At 38.6% G+C, this 24,408-nt stretch overlaps 1 pseudogene; it reads right to left on the reverse strand.

Moving 5' to 3' along the window:
• Positions 1-209: 209 nt before the first annotated feature.
• LOC101693487 lies at positions 210-8,859 on the reverse strand (annotated as a pseudogene).
• Positions 8,860-24,408: the final 15,549 nt, after the last annotated feature.

The raw sequence follows: 24,408 nt of genomic DNA on the forward strand, positions 1-24,408 counted from the left end.
CAAACTGAGGGTTGCCGGGGGGAGGGGGTTTGGGAGAGGGGGGTTGGATTATGGACATTGGGGAGGTTATGTGATTTGGTGAGTGCTGTGAAGTGTGTAAACCTGGTGATTCACAGACCTGTACCCCTGGGGATAAAAATATATGTTTATAAAAAATAAAAAATTAAAAAAAAATACAGCAACTGAACAACAAGACAGCAAGGGACCTACCTTAGGTCACACAACTCATGGTCAAGAAGTTCTCTTCCTGTGCTGCTTGTCTTTCATCTATGTCATCCATTTTCTTCTCACTTCTCTGGAAAGAAAAGAAATCTCAGACAGCCATCTTCCCATTCATCCACCTGACTCAGACCTCTGCACTTCAGGGTCTTCTTCTGCAACCACCATGCCCCACCCTTTAGTCATTCCATTCAGAGACAGGAGGATGGCTTCTCTGCAAGACCTTCAGAGAACTGACCTCCACAAGCATGGCATGAATTTCAGTAGCATTTACAGCCCTTTCCAGATATTGGGTACTCATAGTATCCTGACTGGATAGTTATTTACATCTTGATAAATAATGTATCTGTCTGTCTAACTCAAAGTCAAGGCCCTTGAGGACACACTACAGATTTATATAATTTGTTGCATTCCCCACCATGCCTAAATACCTGTCACTATACATTCAATAGATGTTTCACAGATATTAAAGAGGATGCTAATGACAATAATTCCATATATAATTGTATGTATAACTTATGTATATATTATATATAATATGTAATATATATGTACATATATAAATAGTTTAGATTTTTTTATTCCTGAGAAATTAAATATTATTTAGATATTAAAGAGGATGCTAATGACAATAATTCCATATATAATTGTATGTATAACTTATGTATATATTATATATAATATGTAATATATATGTACATATATATAAATAGTTTAGATTTTTTTATTCCTGAGAAATTAAATATTATTTAGATATTAAAGAGGATGCTAATGACAATAATTCCATATATAATTGTATGTATAACTTATGTATATATTATATATAATATGTAATATATATGTACATATATATAAATAGTTTAGATTTTTTTATTCCTGAGAAATTAAATATTATTTATTATTTAGTAAGTGATATTGGTTTCCAAATACAGTGCTGCCTGTACATACACCTGAGCAGATTTCAACAACTCTGTCTGAAATAAGGCAGGGAAGTTATTTCTTGTATTTTGTGGGGATTTTTGTGTTTGTTAGAGCAATCCCCTTGCAGAACTAAAAAGATGAATCTGCATTTAGAGAGCTGGCAATTTTAGTAGACTCCTGATGTGAAATGTTTTCATTCAATTTACTTCCCCGGTGATGGTAAAGCTGAGGTCAAATTCTGCAACATTTGGGAAACCTATAAAATGCAAAGGCAATGTCTGCAGTAGAGTCCCAGGGCCAAAGGATTAGGAGACACAGAATAACACTTCTGTGGGTCAGTGAACAACAGGGCCAGAGAAAGGCAACTCGTGTTTTTTTTATCCTGCCATGGCTTTAGCCCGAATTTCTCCTGTAAGATATATGTGAGGATCTCTATGGTGACGAAAGGGTTAAAATAGGACTTCAGGGGGCAAATGTAAAAACAAGGAAAAGCTTTGGCTCAGCAAAATAGAGTTGTCTGTTTTGACCATCAGGTACATAAAGGTAAGCAATAGTGTTACACTTCTACCAGATTGAGACAGGTGTGAATTGCCACAAGGAATCTGGGAATTTTGTAGGCAAACGTGAGCAAACGTGTTAGGAGAAGCGTATGTGTTGTTAAATAGACAAGGTCGACCTTCATGCTCCAAACGGGGATTTATGCGAAGCAAAAGGTTTGGAGCTGCCATGTGGTAGACAGGTACTATGTGAACAGAAGTGCCTGAATGTGCACAAAATTCCAAAGTAAAAATTTTAGCTTGGAATTGTAATCCAAGTCTTCTACCGCCCTAAGGAAAGGGTTAATCCAAGTCTTCTACTGCCCTAAGGAAAAGGGTATTAGTAAGAGCCAAATGTTCCTGAGCCCGGGAGTGGTTGGCTTTTAGACAGAACACTTGAGCAGGACATTGGTGTCAGCTTACTCAGTGTGCCTCTAGTCCTCAAAATGTCTGTCAATAAAGGGCTAGACATTTGTGCCTTTGAAGCTTAAAATTACCATTCTGAAAGTAGCCAACAAAAATTAATAAACTATGCCAAACTATAAAACGTGAAACCACAGAAAGATGGACATTAATACTGATACCCATTCTATCCTTTGAGTAGCAAAGAGCTAAAAGAACAAAAAGGCCGGGAACTGTCACAGAAATCACTGATCTTCACAGTTCTGTCGTGTTAGTAAGCAAAATAGAAAAGTTCACATTTGTGAGACTGGAAACACATGCACATATACATATAGTCAATGAGGTAGTATAAAGTGAGGAAATCTAGTTTCCCTACTCAGATAGAGTAGATGGCGTTTGGCACAATTCCATGGAAAAATAAAGTGATAAACATTTCAATATTCCTTATGCAAGGCAGTGTTAGAAAAAGAAATTGTTGGAGGCGTAATCTGCCTTTCTCCACAAGGAAGCTCTCAGGGCGCCATGGTCAACATGAGACTTTGACTGGATACTTCTGGATTCTGCTTCAAATTTTTTTGGAAGTTGGTAGAGTAGAAAGCATCATTTTTTAATATAGATAATACAGAGCTTAAAAGTTAAGCATGGCACAATGGCAAGGAAGTGTATTTAATCTTATCTTCATACTTGGACTTGAAAGAGAGAAACTATTCTAGTCAGTTGCCTTACACTAAAATCATATAATCCTTCCCCAGAACCAGACATCAAGTTCTAAAAGCCAAAAAGCCATCACTGACCTTGAACTCCAAAGAGAGCCCAGTAGGCTGAATTTAAGCAGTTTATTATAATAAACATAAGTTTATTATGAGTTACAACTCCTGCATTTTATAATAAGTTATCTCATGCTTTTTATTACTTGTTACTCGGTGTGGCTACTGATCAGATCTGGGATGGGCATTTCCATAAGCAAAAAAAAAAAACAGTTGCTGTTTTTCTTCAACCTTTCTGAACAGCTCTTTGTCAAGACCAAGCCCAGGTTACCTGCTGCGATTCAAGGAAATACAATCCTAAAATATGACAGAAGGGTTTGCTAACTGAGGCCAACCTTTGAACCTTGTGCTTTGAGTGTTCAGAAGTCACTGATTAGAATGCAAACACCCTTGCTAAGTCTATCATTTGAGCCTTATCAGCAGACAGCAAAGCTGTCATCTATCTATATTCAGATAGCCCTTTAATCAAGCCCTAAAGTATAATTTATATATGTTTTTATAATTTCCTTGTAGGTTTATAAATGTTTTATATTTGAAAAGTTTTCATGGGTATTACATGGAAAACTTGCTTAACCTCAAGTTGGATCATCATGGTCACTGAATTTTAGGAAGGATTAATGGTCAAGCATATATAAAATGCCAGTTTTAAATAAACCTCATACTGCCCAACATCAGGATATATTCTACAAATGTCATTATTTTGAATTAAGAATTAATACTAATATTCCCAAATGTTTTAAGTGTTTGATAGAATTTGCAAAAAAAACAATGTTTATTTCAATATTTCTTAAAGTTTAAAATAAGGCTTAGATTCATGGCCACTCACAGACAGTGAAACTCTTGTACAACTGCTGCCCAAATTTAATACAGCGGTGGTGGTTTGGGATGGTGAGAAGTAGAGACACAAGAAGTCAAAAAGAATCAAGGACAATATTTGACTCTGAGCACTCAACCTAATCCAAAGCTAAGAACTCAGAAGTATAAATTCTAAAAAAAACAAACAAACAAACAAACAAAAACTAATCAGGAATATAATCAGGCTACCTGGAGAAAGACGATAGAGACATCAGGATCCTGAAAAAAATGTTGGGAAGGCATCATGGTCACAAACAAAGGAAACCTGGTTCAGGAAAGAGATAAAGAAGCAGGAAGATAGAAAGTAACCAACAGAGGGGCACCTGGGTGGCTCAGTGGGTTGAGCCTCTGCCTTCAGCTCAGGTCATGATTTCTGGTCCTGGGATCCAGCCCCACATCTGGCTTCCTGCTCAGAGGGGAGTCTGCTTTTCCCTCTCCCTCTGCTCCTCCCCTGCTCTTGCACATGCGCGCGCTCTCTCTCTCTCTCTCTCCTCTCAAAAAAATAAATAAAATCTCTTTAAAATAAATAAATAAATAAAGTAACCAATAGAAACAAGGGAAAAATCACTGATACAGATTACGTACCCAAGAGATGTTGCCAGTATCCAGGAGACAACCGCCTTGTCTCTTCCATGCCTTGACCCAAGTTTGCTATTAATTGCTTGCTCAGCCAGCCTCCCTCTCCATGGGGTTTTGACTTCTCAGTGACTATCTGGTTTTTGCTCTCAGGGGCACCAGTATGGGCTAAATAAAGTACCTATGTCTGGTCTGTCATCTAGCATGTGCTCAAAAAGCATTCATTGTTTTTTTATTTCCTCTTAACTACACAATAAGAACCAAGGATCAGATATGTTTTCCTATTAATATTAGAATGAATATATACATACTAAAATTCAAAAAAATTTTTTTCAATAGTAGAGAGTGGGAGGTTTTTGTTTGTTTTTAAGATTTTATTTATTTATTTGAGAGAAAGTACAACAGGTGGAGTTGCAGAAGCAGAGGGAGAAGCAGGCTCCCTGCAGGGAGCCAGACACAACTCAGTCCCAGGACCCCGGGATCATGATTTGAGCCCGGAAGGCACACACTCAACCAACTGAGCCACTCAGGCACACAGAAAGAGTGTCACCTTGTCAGCGAATCTTGAAGAACCACAAGATATGTTCAAAACTCCTTATGATGCTAACCAGCTTCCGATTAGCTCCAGAACCAAGGGAAAAATTCTAGTTCTCCAGAGCCTTCTTCCCACATCCAATGAACTTCAACTGTTCTTTGAGGTGACTTATGGTCACTGTTCCACTAGAAAGCTTTTTAAATCTGTGCAGTGTTCTACTATGTCAAACTCTAAAATGCTGCATGTGCTAAAGTAAGTCGGAGATGACTGGCCAGATTAGGGGAGAAAATATTGTGGTCGGGCAACCAGAGACAAATTTGGCAAGAAAGGATGTCAGTGGGGATTTCCAGAGTCTCGACTCTGAAGGACAGCGATACTGATGACAAATAATTTAGCAGTGAGTTAGTGAGAAGAATCCACCAGTGGCAGAAACTATAACACTTTTTAGGGAAAAAGGAGCTTAAGGACTATAAAAAACAAATGCCAAGAAGGTAACCTACAACTATCAATCCTCCCATAGAGGAACAAGGGAAAGAAAATGTTTCATAGAAAACCACTTCAAAACAAAGACCAAAACTACTCTCCTGGAAAGGTGTTACCACAGATATTTTTCACAGATATAATTTCACAGATATCTAACCTTCACTATACCACAAAATGCTTTTCTAAGATTTGCACTATCTTTATAGTATCTGGTAATAATGGAACAGGCTTCACTTTTAGCCAAAAGAAGGACTCATCACTAGGACATGAATTACTTTTAGGCCAGACAAGCCACAGAAAGTACAGCCTCAAATGAATATTGAAGGCTCTCAAAACATACACACACACACACAGACACACACACACACAAACACCCCCCCCACCACCACCACCACTACCAGCAACAACAACATAGATAGGAACCACAGACCAGTGTTCTTAATTTCCAGTTATGGCTTGCCATGAAGAGTCTCCTTTTTTTTTTCTTTTTTTTTTTAAACAATATTTATTTATTTGAGAGAGAAAGAATGAGAGAGAGAAAGAGCATGAGAGGAGAGAGGTCAGCGGGAGAAAGAGACTCCCTGCAGAGCAGGGAGCCCGATGCGGGACTGGATCCCAGGACTCCAGGATCTTGACCTGATCCAGAGGCAGTCGCTTAACCAACTGCGCCACCCAGGCACCCGAAGGGTCCCCTCTCTTATGCATCTCCGTGCCACAAAGAAAAGGAAAAGATGCCTGTTGTTCTAGTTTTATCACCAAGAGAGATCCTTTCCTTTCTCTATGTGAACACTTCAGGGGTTTTTCAATGCCCACAGAAAATGTACTATCAAGCCCCACAACTCTATGTGACTTTTTAAAGAACCAGGAAGTTGCCACGGCCTGTCTTGCAAAGGGGCCACATGCGCAGGCTTCCCAGTGCAAACCACAGCAGCCTGAGTTTGCTCAGAGTCCTCCCACCAGAGGAAACGTGCAAAGAGGCTCTCAGTCAGCAGCCACCAAAGGAGAAAATGAATACTTCACATGGCACGTAGAGAAAGCAACTGCTCTGGCACAGTATTGTTTAGAGCTTCCAGAAAAAGAATTAACAGGTAGCAAAGCAGAGCCAGAACAGAGGGAATTCTTCATCTGGTGAACCTACACAGGGTTGTAACCCTGCTGATCTCAAAGGTCAAAAAATTCAACAGGTGGACTGCTCCAATGGATAGGGAAATAGAACTGTATGAAATAAATGTCTTCCATCTCCATAAAATTTTGGTGCGTTTAAATATTATTTTATCTTGTATGCTTACATATGCATTTCTGCATGTTACAAGAAACTGGATTTTCTCTCAAAACTCTGTAACATAAGCCAAGCAAATCCTCCAAAAATTATTTCTGTTGGAGAAATTACTGACATTGTTCACCCCTGTATACAGTCATATACAGAAGTTATCCTTTGAATGATTACATCCCTCTGATTTCCAGTCTTTGGGTCAGAGAATTAGTCTAAACAAAGGCATCTTTAGAAAACCAGATCTAATTTCTTTATAGTAAAAAGGAAAACACCCTAGCAGTACAGTACACAAATGGAAGATGACTGAGAGGAGAAAAACCAGGCTTTGAGCTGACATTATTTTGGCCTATGTGCTCTTTAGCTACCAATCTCTATCCAGTGAGGAGCAGCACTGATTTTTCTTCTCAAAGAAGAAAGAAAGAAAGAGAGGGAGGGAGGGAAAGACAGAGAAAGGGAGGAAGGGAGAGAGAGAGAGAGAAAGCAAAAAAAAGAGAGAGAGAGAAAGAAAGAAGAGAGAGAGGGGGAGAGAAGGAAAGAAAGAAGGGAAGGGTAAGGAAGGGAAGGGAGTATCTTCCAACTATATTATGCAAGAGATCATTAAGTATATAGGAATGTAGTTTAGGACTTCCCTCCCAAGTAGCTGGGGTCCCGAGTGAGCCTGCAGACCTCCCAGCTCCTATTTTAGGTATTTTATGAGTTGGGGGAACTGTTTTGGAACTTAATCACCTCCCAGGAATGCATTCAGTGCCCATCAACCATCCCTCATAGCTCTTCCATGCCTGGGCTTCTGAGCTAGTCTTCTCCTTGCCAAGACACCTGACAGTTCCAGAGCTTAGAAATAAGATCTTGAAAGACAGTTCAAAAAAGATCATGTGTTAGGAGGACTAGGAGGGGCTATTATACTTAACTGGAATTATCAAAGTTCAAAACAAAACTAGAAGGAGCTTATTGCACATCAAGAAGACCCAAAAATTCTTTGGCACTCTTTTTTCTAAGAGATGGGGTCTCTTTCCTTTCCCCTTCTGTCTGGGCTGGTTGGCAACTATTTGGTAATTGAAGTGGCAGGAATGACACTCAGCAAGCTCTGGGCCCTGACTCCAGGAGAACTAGCAGTTTCTACCTAGTCGCTAGAAGTGCTTCCACTCCTTACTGGAGAGGTCCTGGGATGACTTGGAAAGGGAAAGGGGCCCAACAGAGTCCTACCTTCCAACCACCAACATCACTGGACCCATTAAAGAAGCCTGGACACCACCTGAATACCACTAAGTAATCCAATGAATGTTATATGGAACAGGAGAAAATCAACCAACCAACCCCTGCCTGAATTCCTAATTAATAAAATGATGTGATATAATGCTTATTTTGGTTTTTTTTCATGTTGTATGATCTTTAATTAAGCATAAAGACTTCCAACCACATCACCTAAGGGCCATTTTACTCACTTTTCTGCTGGGCCACCAGTCTCGTCTCTCTCTTCAGTAACAGTGAGATGGATACCCTTTCCACCAGGAAGAGAAATCCATGGTTTTCTTGCCTTTGTCAGTAACAAAAATGTTGAAGAGTTGGGTGGCAAAGCTGTCACCATTGGCGTCTTTCATGTGAATTACATCAAAAGAACCAGGTGTCTCTCTCTGCTGGTGATCACACCGATTCTTCCCAAGTTAACATATCTGCTAATCATACACAGATTACCAGTATCAACCTTGATGAAATCAGTAATCTTTCCAGTCTCCAAATCAATCTGAATGGTGTCATTCACCTGGATGAGGGCATCAGGACAGCAGATGGCACGAGAAACATGAGTCACCAGACGAGGGATTCCTTTTATCCCCACGTTGATCCTTCTCGCATTGCACAACTTACACTTCTCACCCTGATCCTCTCTCACACACTTATACTTGGCTTCCTCAGGTGTAATCCGATGAACAACAAAGTGACCCTTGGTGTCACAGATCAGACAGAAATTCTCCCCAGTCTTGTCAGTGCTGATGACATCCATAAAACCAACAGGGTAGGTTATATCAGTTTGGACCTTGCCATCAATCCTAATAAAACATAGCACATAGATCTTCTTTATTTCATCTCCTGTTAGGGCATACCTAAGTCTGATCCTTAGGAAAATGATGAGATGGAGACACTTCTCAGCTTATGGGGAGAGGCAAACACACCTGTCAGTTTATCCAGCATCCAATGTTTTGGAACTGCTATACACTTCAGATGCTTCTTGGGACCACAAACTGTAGAGGACCAAGTCCTTCTGGTACATGAGCTACAATGCTTATTTGAAATCAATCACCAGGTTTATGGTAGTTTGCATGCAGTGATAGATAACCAGTACACAGCCTCTGAGAAGAGTACATAATTTTAAAAACAAAACCTCTAACTATAGAAAACTCAATATATTCCAAATTTTAAAAAGCAGTTTAAAAGTATGTGTGTTCTATAATAAGCTTAAGGGAAGAAGATGTTAGGGAGCAAAAGCATGCACCTCCTGCCTGTTGGTGAGTCTTCCCAAAACAGATGTCATGTAATAGGTATGCTTCTGAAAGTGGTCTGTAAGCTACATCATTGTAAATCTTTGAGACAAATATCAGTCGAGTAATGACTACATGTCTGTCACTGTGTTAACCAACAAGGTTGTGATAATGATCAAGTAACATATCTTCCCTTGAGAATCTTGCTCTCTAGTGCACAACTTACTAGTTAATACATAAATTTTAAAATGGATTTAAAGCAAGAGTTAGCAAAACTTTTCTGTAAAGAACCAGATAGTAAATATTTCAGGCTTTGCAAGCCAATTTTGCCAAAATAGCACGAAAGCAGCTTTAGATAATACATAAATGAATGAGAGCAACTGAGTTCCAATAAAACTTTATTTTGGGACATTAAAATTTGGATGTCATATAACTTTCATGTATCTTAAAATATTATACTTCTTTTGATTTTTTTTTTCAACTGTTTGGAAATGCAAAAACAGTTCCGTACAATAGGCAATAAACTGGAATTGAACCTCAGGCCATAGTTTGCCAACCTCTGGTTCTGATTTGGATCAGATGGACCTAAAGCAGGTGGAACCTGCAAAATAAATAAATAAAAACTGAGTACTATCAACTGGGTTGACTGTTTTGGACTGGTATGGATACAAATAATAATCTATTTCAGATTTCTTCCATGCAGAGGGCATGAGTCTGCAAGGCTTTGGTGGTTTATCAGGGAGGAACTCTAGGGAGTATGAAGGACTCAGAGGAAGGCCAAAGTCAGCCTTGGATGGAAGGAGACACAGAGATGGAGTTGTAGTGCACATGAGCAAAGGCAGCCTAATGTTGTGTGATTGTTAAGCAAAAAGTACTCAAATAGCAGAAGTGGGACTTTAGGGGAAAGGACGGAGTGCCAGTATTCAAGAAAAATCTCCTTGCTTTGTAAAACACTGAGTGCCCTTAGGTAAAGCTCCTCTTGGACCACACTTTTTTAAGATATCTGGAGCTAGACAAATTGGAAGCACTGAGGTAAATAAAGACGAGAATTTAAGAAGACATTCTTGTTGCTGAATGGCTATTTCTGTTTATTTTCATCAGATTGCCACTCACCTTCCCTTTAAACTTTGTCATTCTACTTTATGCTCAAATAAGCTCATTTTGACAAGAGACTTGCTGAAGTTTCAATGCTTTGCATACTAAAGTTTTGGTTTTGTTTTATTTTTATACAAAGAACCTTCAAAAACTAACGAAAAATCCATGCAGTTCTCCAGAGGAAGCCTGCTGGCGACCTTCCCTTCCACCCACTGCATCATCCCTTCCACCCACTGCTCCCTCACCCCCACCACAGGACCCAAGAGAGGTACATCCACTGGGAGAAAAAAAAGAAGTGACAAAGACACAAAAAGGTAAAAACCCTCTGTAGTCAACAATGTATCTTCTAATATGTATCTTCCCCGCCTCCTTCCCATGCTCTTGGTGGCAAGAAGGCGCACCCTCTTTGCCTAGGGCAGCATATATGACCTATATTTTCATGTTCTGATGCTGTTTGTGGCTTCCTCTTCCCCTTGTGGGGCGCATGATGCCTCAGTTCAAAGCACTGTTTCCAATAGCTTACGCTTTGTGGAAAGCAAGTCCCCAACCATTTCGATCTTCCGGTCCATGCAGACACCCAAACAAGAGGAATTAGGTAAGCACATCAACTGACCTAACGCAGGTCTAGTCTGCTTTGGAAAACAAATGGAAAGTCCTGTAACTAGATACAGGCAGCATTTTGTGTGATTTAAATAATATCAACTAGATGACTAATGACTTGTGGGTTTCTTTTCATTCAGGAGGTCATGTGATTCTTCTCTTGGATCCAAATATACCACTTCCACTTAACTTATAAAACAAAGGTCTCCAACACTCAACTGTATCATTTTCTTAAATGGCTTCTGTATTACCTCCCCACTCTGCAAATCACGCTCTTGTTCACTTAATGCTTTAGCTCTTAATTGGTAAGATAAAAGCATTTAAATGTGGCTGAAATTTTGCTCTTACTATTAGTGATGTTTTCTGTGAGAATGAACCCAATTCTGATCCTACAGAAACATAACCTGTTTAGATAATAGCAGTACTTAATATAATAAAACCTTCCCAAATACATCAATAGCACAAATTTGAAAACTAGAAGGAAGGAAGGAAGGTAGGAAGTGTGGGTGGACAGGGAAAGGTAAACAGGCTCAGTTTCAATCAAAGACATATATGGCTCACGTTTCTATCTCTTTGACCTAGGGTTCCTACTCTATAAGTGTTCCTCCCTACCTGTCCTTCTATGTGTGAGCTGGTGAGGGACTTGGTTTTTCCTCCTACTAAGAGAAAAATACTTAGTACCTTCTTTCTCTAAAAACATTAGAAACAACTCAATGAAGTCAGTGCATAGGAGGTGAAGCATTCTCAGCCAACAAAAATCTGTCAGCCTTTCCAGATATGACAGTCTCTCCCTCTTCACTCTGCCAACCAGCTCACAGTCCCTCTACCAGCATCTGCCAGGATCTACAACTGTCAAGAACAAGAGCAGGAACCTTTCCTTCCAAATGATCCATCCAGTCCTGGATGACTAAGCCTTATATCCTGGAATATGTCCATTCTCCCTAATCGCCTTACTCCTTAGGAAGCTGTGGTAGGCAGAATAAAGATCTCTGCAAAATATCCATGTCCATGTCCATGCCCACCTCCCTAGAGCCTATGACTATGTTGGGTTACATGCCAGAGAGGAATTTAAGGTTGCAAATGGAATTAAAGTTGTTAATGAGCTGGCCTTAAAAAAGGAAGATCACCTTCCATTATCTGAGTGGGCCCAACATGATCATAAATGTTCTTAAAAGTGGAAGAGGGATATTAGAGAGGAAATCAGAGTAAAAGTGCAAAAACAACTCAACCTGTCGTTGCTGGCTTTGAAAATAAAGACAGTCACAAGCCAAGGTACATAGGCAGCCTCTAAAAGTTGGAAAAAGCAAGAGGATTCTCCCCTAGAATGTTCAAAAAGGAACACAGCACTGCTGACACTTTTATTTTAGGTCAGTGAGATCTGCATCAAACTTCCAATGCACACAGCTGTAAGATTATAGATTAGTGTTGTTTCAAGCTACTAAGTTGTGGTAACTTGTTACAGCAGCAATAGAAAACTAATACAGAAACCACTGGTACAAAGCAAGTCCACTCTAGGGGCAGCCATCCTCCACTCATCGTAGATTCTCAGGTTGAAGGCCAGGCACACAGCTCATCCCACTTGGGCATGGGGTCCCAGTCTTCCCGATACACCCTCCCTCGAGGTTGACATGGGACCACATCTGCTTACCTACTCTCTCTAGACTTAGTTCCCTTCATGATTCTAAGATAGTTATGCAAATTGTTGGATTGATCCACCTACAGAATATCCTTGTAGATGTACAAAATGAGCCCAACCTTTCATTCATTAATTGGAGAAACACCTGCTGTTGAGCCAAAGGATCCCTAAATGTCCTGTACACTCTAGACTCCAAGAGCAGTAAAACACTCAGACAAGCAAAAAGATTACAGTTATTACTTCTGAGAGTAAATATGCAAGAAAATAACTACTTAAGTAAGTGCCTTTTGCTGTTACTTTTATTTTTCTATCATGTTGGTTTTCTCTAGAAATTTCAGGCACTATAGATCAAAAAGCTCCAAGTGGCATGCAGTTCATTGCTTTGCCTTTGTAGGTACTTACCTAATATAAAAAATGCCTAATCTGGTTGAAAGCTGAATGAGTTGCCCAGAGAACCGGCCCTTTCTTGGTGGCATGGTGCAGTGATGCAGGCCCAGACCCCAAGTTAGACTGCTCAGGTTCAGACAATCCTGGCTCTGTTTCTCACAAGCTATGGAAGGGGGTGAGTTACTTAACTTCTCACTGCCTCTGTTTTTCCATTTGTAAAATGAGCAAAATAATAATACCTACTTGATAGGATATTCATAAGGTTAACTACACTAATACATTGAAGATGCTCAGAGCACTGCCTGGCACAGTGCCACTGATCACTGTCACACTTGTTTCTCCTTTGGTTCTCTTATCTTCAGGGTTTTGGATATCCTGATAATTTGTGGTCTTGCCAAAAGCCAGACTTTCCAATACATGGCTTTCCAAAAGGAAATACAACAATGATTTATTTATTCTCAATAGCCATCCAAATATGAAATCCATGTTTGGAAAACTTCGCAATGCTTCTTTTATGCTGCTAAACTCCCCTTAATTAAGGTTCAAAGTAAGTTCCTCCAATGGTTTTAAAGCATATCACTCAAAATTACCTACCCTAAGCTATCTTACAAAGATAGCTTATTCTCCTGAAGATAGCTTATTTCTCCTGAAGAGAAGAAATTCCTCAAACTATATAAGGCAGTCCAACAGTTTTTAACAAGCTGGGATGTTTGTTAAAATGTGAATTCCCAGTCTTTACTTAAGATTTAATAAATTGGTATGGAGGCCCATAAATCTGAATATTAATAAACATATTATATATAGTATGTTATTCTTATGCATACAAGCTTAAGAAACATTGTCTTAAACTTTAATTTAGAATCTACCCTCATTTTATTATGTTAGATAATTCTGCAGGTAAATACAAGTACGAAAAAAGGTGAGGCTTAACTGATCTGTATATCATTCTCTTGTAAGATATTTTTTAAATAAATCACCCATCTGCTTTCTCAAGAAAGAAAAATGGAAAGACCCAGCATACTGAGGAAAGAATCTCATTAACTGAGAAAAGCATTATTATCTCATAGCTCAGACAGCACTGGATGAATGAATCTTATCATGCAATCTTTAGGAACACAATTACATGTGGTTTTCACAGTAGACACTCCATTATGAGAATCTAGATTCTAATATTAGAGTTTTTTTAATGTACTCATGTGACAATAACACTGAAAATGCAAGTTGTAGCTGAATACATTCATTATTAACTTTTCTTCAATGTGTGATATAATTAACTGACAATCATCAGCTCTTAAAACAAAAGGAACATTGCCTCAGCATGTTTGTTGTGAAATAAAAAGATTGCGTGTCAAAATGTGCTAGGAATAGAAGAGTTGACATCATCTACAGCTTAGTGATGAGCTTTCCTTACATACCTCCAAAAAAGGAAAAGAAAAACCGTGTTTTGGTAAACAATGCCAATATTTTAATACTTTTCATTTTTCTTTTATTTATTTGTTTATTTATTTTTACTGCAATACTTAATGTTTAACCTCAAATATTTAAGGAAAATATTTCTGGGCACATGTTTTCATCTGGCTCACTTTTCACTTTTGCAAAGTATTAACCGTAACCCACCTGTAGCAGAATCCTTTGTTTTCCTCCTTTCAAAGATGTCCAGGCTCTAGTCTAGCCTTTGAGATTAAGGCCTAGAAAACTACCTTTTTAACTAATCTTCCCAGGTGATTCCTGAACACATTAGAGAACCAATTCTTTGAGAAGATACAATGGAATTTAAACTTAATGATGCATGTTTTCCTTATTTTTGAAATATTTTTAAAATTATTATAATAGTAAACTCAATAAACAGAAATTTAGAAAATTAACATGAGATAGCCCACTTTACAAGAAATCAAGTCTAAGACTATGGTAAGAATCAATAAATACCTGACAAGTAAATGACCAGAATTAACTAATAACATGAGGAAATAAAATTGGGACAATGAGTTATGAATTCTCTGATTTAACCAGTATCAAAAAGATGATAAATTCATTAGATTCGATCATCTCTATTAAATTTGTATTCAAAGTCCAAGGTAATCTACAAATAACCTTCAAACTTATGCATCTCAATAATATTTTCATTTTTTTCCTTACTTGTTGTGGTGGGGGAGAATTATTATGTATTCACCAAAAACAAAATGTTTTAAATTTTAAAAACATCTTAATTTTAATTTTTAATTTTAAATTAAAAATCAAACAACACATTTTTGCAATTTGTTTTTGTTGTTACATCTTTGTTTTGACTTTTTAGATTTTTCTTGATGCAAGTAATATTAGCCTCCATCTACTTTAATTCTTCTTAGAGGGGGCTGTTTGTCTGTGGTCTGGGATTAGTCACTGGCCCCATTGCTCAGGAGTCCAGACCACTGGTAATGCAGGTAGGAATACCCTGACTAGCTTCTCCTCCACAATACTGGTTTGTCCTAGTCTGTTTGAGAAAAGACACTTTCCTCCACCTAACGCCAACAATAGTGCTGTAAGCATGACCACCTCTATCTAGTACCCAAGATGAAATGGAACATCTACCAGGTCACTCAACCATATGGATTAACTCCTTACATAATCATTTTCCTATCTAAAATTATACAGAAATATTTTTAAATTATGGAAAATTTATAACATGGAAAAAATTTAGATCATTTTGACATTACTCCATGTGGTTATTACAATCACATATGAATCTCTTTATAATTATTAATTTCTTTTCTCACTTACCAGTAAGTCATTTTTTTATATTTACAACTATGTTAATAACTATATAATGTTCCTTCAAATAAGCAAACTATAGTTTATCTAAACTACTGTTAGGTATGTATGTCATTTCCCAAGTCTTATTATCATAAATCACGTTTTGATAAACATTTATGGCATTTTCTATATTAAAACAGATTAGAACAGATTCCCAGTTCTAGGATTACTAAAGCAAAAGTATAAGGTTTTTATTGATTTTTTGGAAAAGGTATAACAGTTTAAAGGATCCCAACAAAGGTATTATTAGCTAACTTTCTCACAGCATCCTTGTCAAAACTGGATGTACTTCTTTGTTTTTGCTAATTAAATAAAAATCAGTCCCTTTGCTGATACTGTATTCTGCAGTCCTTTGTTGCTTTTTCTCCAACTATATTTATGGTAAAGTTCCTTGAAAACTAGAACAAGAAAAGCTACAAAAATGCAGAATCTCAAGAAAAGAACAGATGGCCAAAACTTGTTACAACCAGCCAGTGAAGAAGGCTGGGAACATTCCAGAATAATTGCAGAAGGAGAAAGACGCTGACTGAAAACAGAATGAGTTCAGTGTCTGGAGTTCTACAGTGGCCAAGTGGCCACATGGCCATAGGGTTGGGAATTGGAAAGAAAAGAAGAGAACTAACTTTTGTTCAGTTAACATATGAACTAACATATGTACCAGCAACCATGTTAGATAATTTGTAAACAACGTATTATTTAAACCAGGCAAAAGTGCTATACACTAGTGTGTTGGGTTAAATAGCATCCCTCAAAATTTTTTGGTCCACCCAGAAGTTCAGAATGTGGCCTTATTTGGAAATAGTGTCTTTGCAGATGTAATTAGTTAAAATAAGGCCACACTGGATTAAAGTGAACCCCAAGTCCAATGACTGAGGTCCCAGCAAAGTCATGTGAAGACAAAGAAACAGACTGACACACACTGCAAAGACCATGTGACAACAAAGGCAGAGACAGCAGTGATGCCACTCGATGCCTAGGAAACCCAAGGAATGCCAGCAACAACCAGAAGCTATGAAGAAACATGGAAGGATCTTTCCCTAGACCCTTCAGAGACAGCATAGTCCCAAAAACACCTCGATTTTGGACTTCCGTCTCTCAAAATTGTGAAACAATAAATTTATTTGGTTTTAATGCATCAAGTTTGTGATAATTTATGTCAGCACTAGATATTTTATTCTGGTTTTACAGATGAAAATGAAGTTCAGAGAGATTCAAAGCCCTCTAAATACATATTAAGTGACAGAACCAGAATTCAAACTAAAGCAGCCTGACTCCAACCTGTATTCCTCCATCTATATTTTGCTGCTTTACAGGAACCTTTGGTTCTAAGCCTGGTTGTGCCATCATTTAGCTGTGTGTCCTTGAGAAATTCACATAATCTCTTTTGGCCTTATTTCACTGTGTGTAAAATTAAGTTATTGGGTTGGTTGATTTCTGAGGTCCTTCTTCCTCTACAGCATTCTGCCAAGGAACTGCCCACCCATGGCTCCAATCCTACTAGTACCTCCAATGAGTGAGGCTCAAGAACCTGGAGGAACATTTACCTCTGGCTCCATTAAAGGTATTTCCTATACTCAATCCAGTTCTACAACAGGTTTATACAAAGAGACCTACAAGAAAGAAAGAAGACCTGAGATCCTTAACACCACATAGTCATGAACATGTTATTATTAGAGGCCAAGTTGTATCTTATTAAGAAACAGCTTAAGGTAAAAGTCACCATGCTCAGAGCAAAACAATCCATAACCAGCTCTATTTTTTTCATATCCCTGACTTCAGTGACAGGCTTTACCAATACAAAGCCATTTCTGTATTAGACATCATAGCACATTCCCATGCTCTGGCATTATAAACACTTTATATTAGACTTATGACCTGTCTCCAAACTGTAAGTAAAGGCCATCATGAATGATTTCAAATCCTCTGAATCACACTATTTAGTGTATCTCTCCCTTTTCAATGAGAAATAAAAATAATAGCAGTAACAACTTTGAATTACAGAGTGTCTGTAATTCAATGTCTCCGTGAATGAGACTTACATATCCAGCATCTCATTCAACCCTCAGAACTTGGAACACTATATAACCTCATTTTTTCTAGGGTGGTTATGAGGACCAAGAAGTTCAAGGCTATTTATTCATTGAACATACACTTATTAAACTTCTCTATATACCAGGAAATAAAAAGAACCAGACCATGGACATTAAATAATAACAATTTTGATTAAATGTATACACATGAAAGAAAAGATCTGAAAGGTGTGTCACAAAATGTTGAGAGCTAAAGTATTTACATAAAGGGTGACTTTTATTTTCTACTTTGTTCTTCCATCTTTCTACCATGAATATCAATTATACTTATAATCATAAAATTTTTTTTAAAATATAATTTTTTATTTTTTATAAACATATATTTTTATCCCCAGGGGTACAGGTCTGTGAATCACCAGGTTTACACACTTCACAGCACTCACCAAAACACATACCCTCCCCAATGTCCATACTACTTCTAGTGAAATATTCATTTGGCTGGAGGTTTATTTATATTTATTTTGCTCTATTGAAATTAAGTAATAGAATTCATAGGGCAGTGCCAACAATTCCATCTGAAAGGTGTGCCTTTGCGGCCTCGCCCAAAGTTGCTGGTGGCCTTCCCTCCTGTGCTTCTCCACCTACAGATCTTTGTACCAAAGGAAATGTGGAGGTGGTGCCTGTGAAAATTTTATCTGATATCCTGCCCCCCCAAAGAGGTATTTCAAATGCAATTAAGTGCTTCTAAAATATTCACCACACAAATTATATTTTAGCACACCTACCACTTAAATCTGAAATATACAACATATTCCTTAATGATAACTATGCCATCCTAAGAGTACTTGGTGAAAGGAAAGTTCAAAAGAGCCCCAAACTCTTTCTCCTTATCTAATTTATTCATCTGCAAAAAAAGTTTTCAGTGAGAGCTTCTCAAAATATGTCCCACTCAAATACCCACCAAGTCATGGGATTTGAGTTTTGATACATGTCTGTCTATGACTGATTTAATTTCTAGTCCTACAGCAACAGTCTCCTGGAGATAATTAGAATGATTTTGACTTTTTTAACTTTATTAATGCTTTTGTCTCCGTTCTTATAATTAGGTTAGGGATCATGGACAATATGGCCACATTCCTGATAGTTGTTGTAGTACTGAGCACAGAATGAGTAATGAATAAACACTGACAAACAGATTAAAGTTTTTATTACAATTAGGCTTTAGGGATTTTTTAATCTCAAAACCAGTAAAAAAATTATTATCTTCCTACTATAAACTACACAATGATTAACTCTTTAACCCACTGAGCCACCCAGGCGCCCTTTTTTTTTTTTTTTTTAAGATTTTATTTATTTATTTGACAGACAGAGACTACAAGTAGGCAGAGAGGCAGGCAGAAAGAGAGAGGAGGAAGCAGGCTCTCCGAGGAGCAGAGAGCCCGATGCAGGGCTTGATCCCAGGACCCTGAGATCATGACCTGAGCTGAAGGCAGAGGCTCATAATGATTAACTCTTAATCTTAATTTGTTATTCAACAACAAATTCTCTCAAAGTCTCTGTTTTATCTTTTAATATTTTTCCTGCTCTCCATCTCCTTCCTCTGCTTGATCCAGAATGAAATTCTTAAGAGGTCAGTCAAAAAGCAATAGCAGCATAAACGTGATGCAGAGACCATTTTGGACCAGTTTTATTCTGTCCTAGCAAAACTCTATCTTCCTTTATTCAGTGCAGTTTCTGTATAAAATACTACTCGTCATTGAAAGTCTGTGTCAAGTAGTGTCATTCTCAAAAATGAGAAACAATGCTAGAGTCGAACAAGAGCATGTATGATTTCAGACAAGTGTCACAGAGCAAAGTGAGCTCACATCCTGACAGCACAGCGTGGCTCTGCTGCACGGTAAGAGCCTTCTTACTGTTTTTCCTTTCTTAATCACAAAAACTGTTCCCAAAGGGAAATGAGATGAGAAACAGTGAGAAATGGGGGGAGTGGGGAACAAAACAGGTTAGCAAGAGAGAGACAATCACCTGATTCATGAGTTGACTGAACTCACCACAGAAATATCTCACTATGAAAATTAAACTCACTATGGAAGAATCTGCATTACCCTGCACTGGGCTGGGGTCTAAGCACATAATGCAGAGAGCTGAATTTTGTTGAAGGTCTCAGAAAGATAGGTGAGGACTCAGAAATTTGAAGTAAAAGTTGTCCCACACACCTTCTTCAAGGCTCAACTCCTGCGTCCTCCTCAATTCCCAGCTTGTGTCATAGTGTCTGGCACACTGGCCATGGCCCCTGCAGGCATCCAGACCACACACTGCTGCCCCATAACCCCTTGTGACTGTTGAGGGAGTGACAACAGGGTCCCTCTGGTGATGAGGATGCCCAGAGCATCATCTGAGCCCCACACCCCCTTCTCATTCAGGCACCAAGAGGTGCCCATCCATGGGGGTTTACACCACATGGCTCAGGATGCAGGCTTCTGGAGGAACCAACTCATTCTGCAGTCAGAAACCAAAATGACAAAAAAAAAGAAAGAAAGAAAGAAAAAGGAAAAAAAAAAGAAAAGAAAAAGAGTAAAGGGAAAGAAAAATATAAGAAAAAAACCAGGATACTGAATTTATTCACAAAATAGAGGGGCTCCCCCCGCAACGATCCATGATTAAAGGGTTAAGAGATTTACAAACAGTGAGGAGATTTGGTTTTTTGATCTAAGTATGCCATCAGAGGGGCAGTATGCCACTGGGAACATCTAGCTGGAACCCATGAAAAAGGTTTTATCTCTTTAAATGAGGGATGTTTTTAGGATTATTGTTTCTATTTACGAATTAAATTATTTGAAATTTTATGTACCTCAGATGAGGGAGAGAAATCAGAGTCTCTCAGGAAAAAAATTATATGCTACTGGTTAATACTAATGATAAATACAAGCTGAAATCTATTCCGAAGCAGCTACTTAAATCACCAGCATTTTCAAAGGCAAACAGTACACTGAGTCACACATACATGGTTATAAAACAAGTATTGTCGTTTTTATAGAACAAGCATGCTTAGAAAATTTGACACAAAACAAAATATTGTAGGACAATTCTATTTTCCCGGGGACTTCTATATTTAAAAATATTACATTTAGCATTCCATATGTTAAAATGTCCTTCAGTGAACTCAGTCGAAATGATGGTAAAAAGAGATTGAGGGGACCGCGTCTAAAACTCAAAGGTCAGGAACATCCCCACTGGCAGCCACAGCCTTCCCCCACCCGTCCCCAGCCTGTTCATTTCATTTGCAGAGTTTCTCTGCTTTAGCTCCTGTTTCTTTGCCTTCTAGAAACCCTCCCCTTGCCCTACCAATCCCTCCCTACCACCTTCCACTCACAAAACCTGCCCCAGACTTGGGACTCTCAACAGTGAGGACTGTCTAGGGCATCCTACAGTAATATAGAAGACATTCATATGTTATATGTAATATATTATATTTATATACAATATCATATTTATATATAATTATATATGATATACAATGTCACCCCAATAATGGGTGCTAACTCCCAAAACACCATATTCTGGATTCCACTTGAGCTTCCAAATTGTGTAAAATAAGCTATCTGATTTATCATATATGAAATGTAAAAATTTTCCATGCTTAGAATTACTTTAGCAGAAACAATAAGAGCTAGCTTTCACTGAGTACTTACGTCATGTCAGGAATGATTCCTATGTATTATCTCATTTAATGCTCACACAAACCCGTAAGGGGACATATTGCCTCACACAATCCCGTAAGGGGACTCATTGCCCCACTTGCAGTGCCCCCGCCCACAGTGCCCCCGCCCACAGTGAAGTACCTGGTTAGTAACAACAGAGATGAGTTTCAAACCCAGTCCGTCATCTCCCAGGCCGCTCATCCCACTCACTGCACTATGCAATCTGATTCAGAGCTGGATAACAGGCGAACTACTACTACCACTACAAAGTCTGACCACAGAAAGCAAGTACATAGCAAGCAAATCAACTAAGAATAATTGTTCTCTTGGCATTTTAACTATACTCCTCTTTTTTTACCCTATCCGTTATGAACTATTGGGTTAATATACTACTTCGCAACTGCCCTCTTGTTCGTTTTCAAGCCTCAGTCAAAAGTAAATACTACAAACGTGCAGTTCTGGAATCCTGGGGTTTTTACAGCTTTAGGAAAAGTCTCATGAGACCATTCAGTCACTGTTTTGAGAAAAAAAATGATTTTCTGCTAGAACTGATAACAGCCAGTAAACCATACAAGAGATGCAGCACCCCAGTGAGAGTTCAAAGCCATAAATCAGATGCCTTCATTTCCATGTGCCAGCAGAGATCAAAGTCCTCCAAGATCTAGCCTCCTCTTCTCTCTGCTCTCCTTCCCTCTGCCCGGCCTCCCTCTCCCAGGTTTCCTCAGGTTGCCTCTTGCACTTCATCTAGGTTTCTAACTCACTTTCCTCCTCCCTCTCACCTGACGTGAAGTTATATTCCATTGCTTATCTGTTTGCTGGTTTGTTTCTCTCTTATTTTCTCTCCTGCTCCAGGTCTGGGATTTGATCCTGTTAACTACAGTAACCCTAGCACCTAAATAATACCTGTTGAAACAAAAATAAATACCTATTGAATGAACAAATGAATGAATAAACCAATTGTTCTAGACCAAAAAATGTATAGGATACTTCTTAGCTGATCACCTAGAGAAAAAAAATAATCACTTTGCCTCAAATCCCCTTGGCCCTCCATACACCGATGATCTTCCACATTTTAATTCAATGTGTAAGGCCTGGAGGGCAGAAACTAAACTCTTGCCTCTTACTTACTTCGCTCCTTCCCCTTTCTGCTGGTGTCAGCACTTAAAAGAAAGTGGTTTTCTCTGTTCAGAACCACCCAGATGAAAAAAAAAAAAAACACCCAGATGATAATAACTTCAAACTGCTGCCATTTTTCACAGCAAAACCACTCCTTAACTGAAACACTGAAGAGCTACACTGCACTTACACCACTTACACACACACACACACACACGCTTACAAACACAGTGGAAACCTGTTAAAAATACCCATTCTGGGTGCTACAGGGTTAAGTAAAAGGGAGACAAGATATATACCACAACTGTACACAGTGTTTTACAACTGGAAAACAAGGAGTATCAGCAATTCTGCAACAAATAAAATGAAAATGTCACTGTTGCTAGAGAAATAATCATTTCCCAGCTACCCATATCTGTCTTCAAATCCAGTCCAACTCCAGAAATCACCACAGATGCAATCAATAGAACTACTCATGACCAGACTGACAGGTAAAGGCAACATGGAAGTTTCAGGAATCGACACACCCAAACTCTGAACATGTTACAACAGCCCCAGATAACCGCACATACTAAACCCTGCTTTTATCTTCAAAGAAACTTGTATCAGTCACATAAATTGACCTGGATTATAAATTGTTGGATAGTTGTAAAGATAAAATTTTTCAAGTTTTGATGTCTTAGTATCCAGTTTCCCAGACATTGTGGGCTTTTCCCAGAAAACTTTGTGTGTCTCTCTCTTAGTGGTCGCTGGTACCGATTAAATGACTAGCAGCTCACCAAGGTGATGAATCTGCCTCCTGGTGGCAATAGGGCTTTGACCCTTTTGCTACTGCTAACCAGTGACTCCAGCTCTGGCTGCCAAGAAAATGCCAACAGATAAAGGATGAGAGGTAAAACCAGGCCACACACAGAGCTTCAAAGATACTTAATCACTGCCTTTTACTTGGATTCTCCTAAAACAAAAGTTTATTGTCCCATTACCCTAAGCAACTCATCTTCCTTTTTGAGACAAAAACCCAAAGGCACTTAGGAAATGACCTGTTAGGTGACATCACCAAAAACTGAAAATAAAACAGAAAGAGGAAAACTGAATGTTTACTCGGTATATGTCAGTGATATGACTATCTCAGACTCCTCTAAGAAAGGAGTCTATCACAAAGGAGTCATTAAAAACATAGCCACACATAGTCTCTGATTTGTCCCAGAGTATCCCCTTTCTGGCGAGCATCTCCTGCCAGCTGGGAGAGCTCATTCCACCATCCCTGCTCTTACAAAAGGCACTGCCCAGAGACCACACACATTGCGTCGCCAAGGGAAAGGGGCAGAGAAATGAGGCAGGCTTTACCCTTGCCCTTGACCCATGTAGCTAATCCAAAGGGACATAAAAATCCCTCAGTGGAGACATTTACTACATGGACGAGGCCCTTGATGGAAGTAAGAGCTTTGGTCTCCTGTCCCCACGTGCCCTTCAGGAAGGATCATCATCACATCAGCCAGACAAAGGACAACCATGGCTGACTTTATGTGCTCTCCCCTTCACCTCTCAACCCTTCCTCTGCGGTTACCCATGGCAACCTGAGTTTTCAGAGAATTCCAAAGTGACCATGAGAAGCTGTTTTGTACTCTTTCAATCTGCTGGAGATACCTAATATAAAGTGTTCTAGTGAATTAGGGAGCTGAAAAATAAATTCCTTGGAGTGTATGGTAAACTGACCCAAGCGATTTTGATCATGCATAGCTCTTGGGTTCTTTTTGGTGGACAGTGTTAATAGTTTAAAATGTAGGAATTACTTATTTTAGCTACCCTTTCATAACCTCTTTAACAACTAATAATGATAGCAAGTCTTGAGCCCAATTCATTAGTAAACAAGAAAAAAACAGTCAATGCAAACTTCTCAGTTAGCTTGAAGTTCTACCTTTCTGCCCTTCTTGGTGTCAAATTATTATCTTCCATGAAAGGTTTCTGTGAAGTGGACATAACATTCTAAAGGCAGGATTCTGGTATCCTGA

The sequence above is a fragment of the Mustela putorius genome, unplaced genomic scaffold (assembly GCF_011764305.1).
Source record: "Mustela putorius furo isolate JIRA1106 unplaced genomic scaffold, ASM1176430v1.1 tig00000407_pilon_pilon_pilon, whole genome shotgun sequence".
Classification (NCBI taxonomy): Eukaryota; Metazoa; Chordata; class Mammalia; order Carnivora; family Mustelidae; genus Mustela; species Mustela putorius.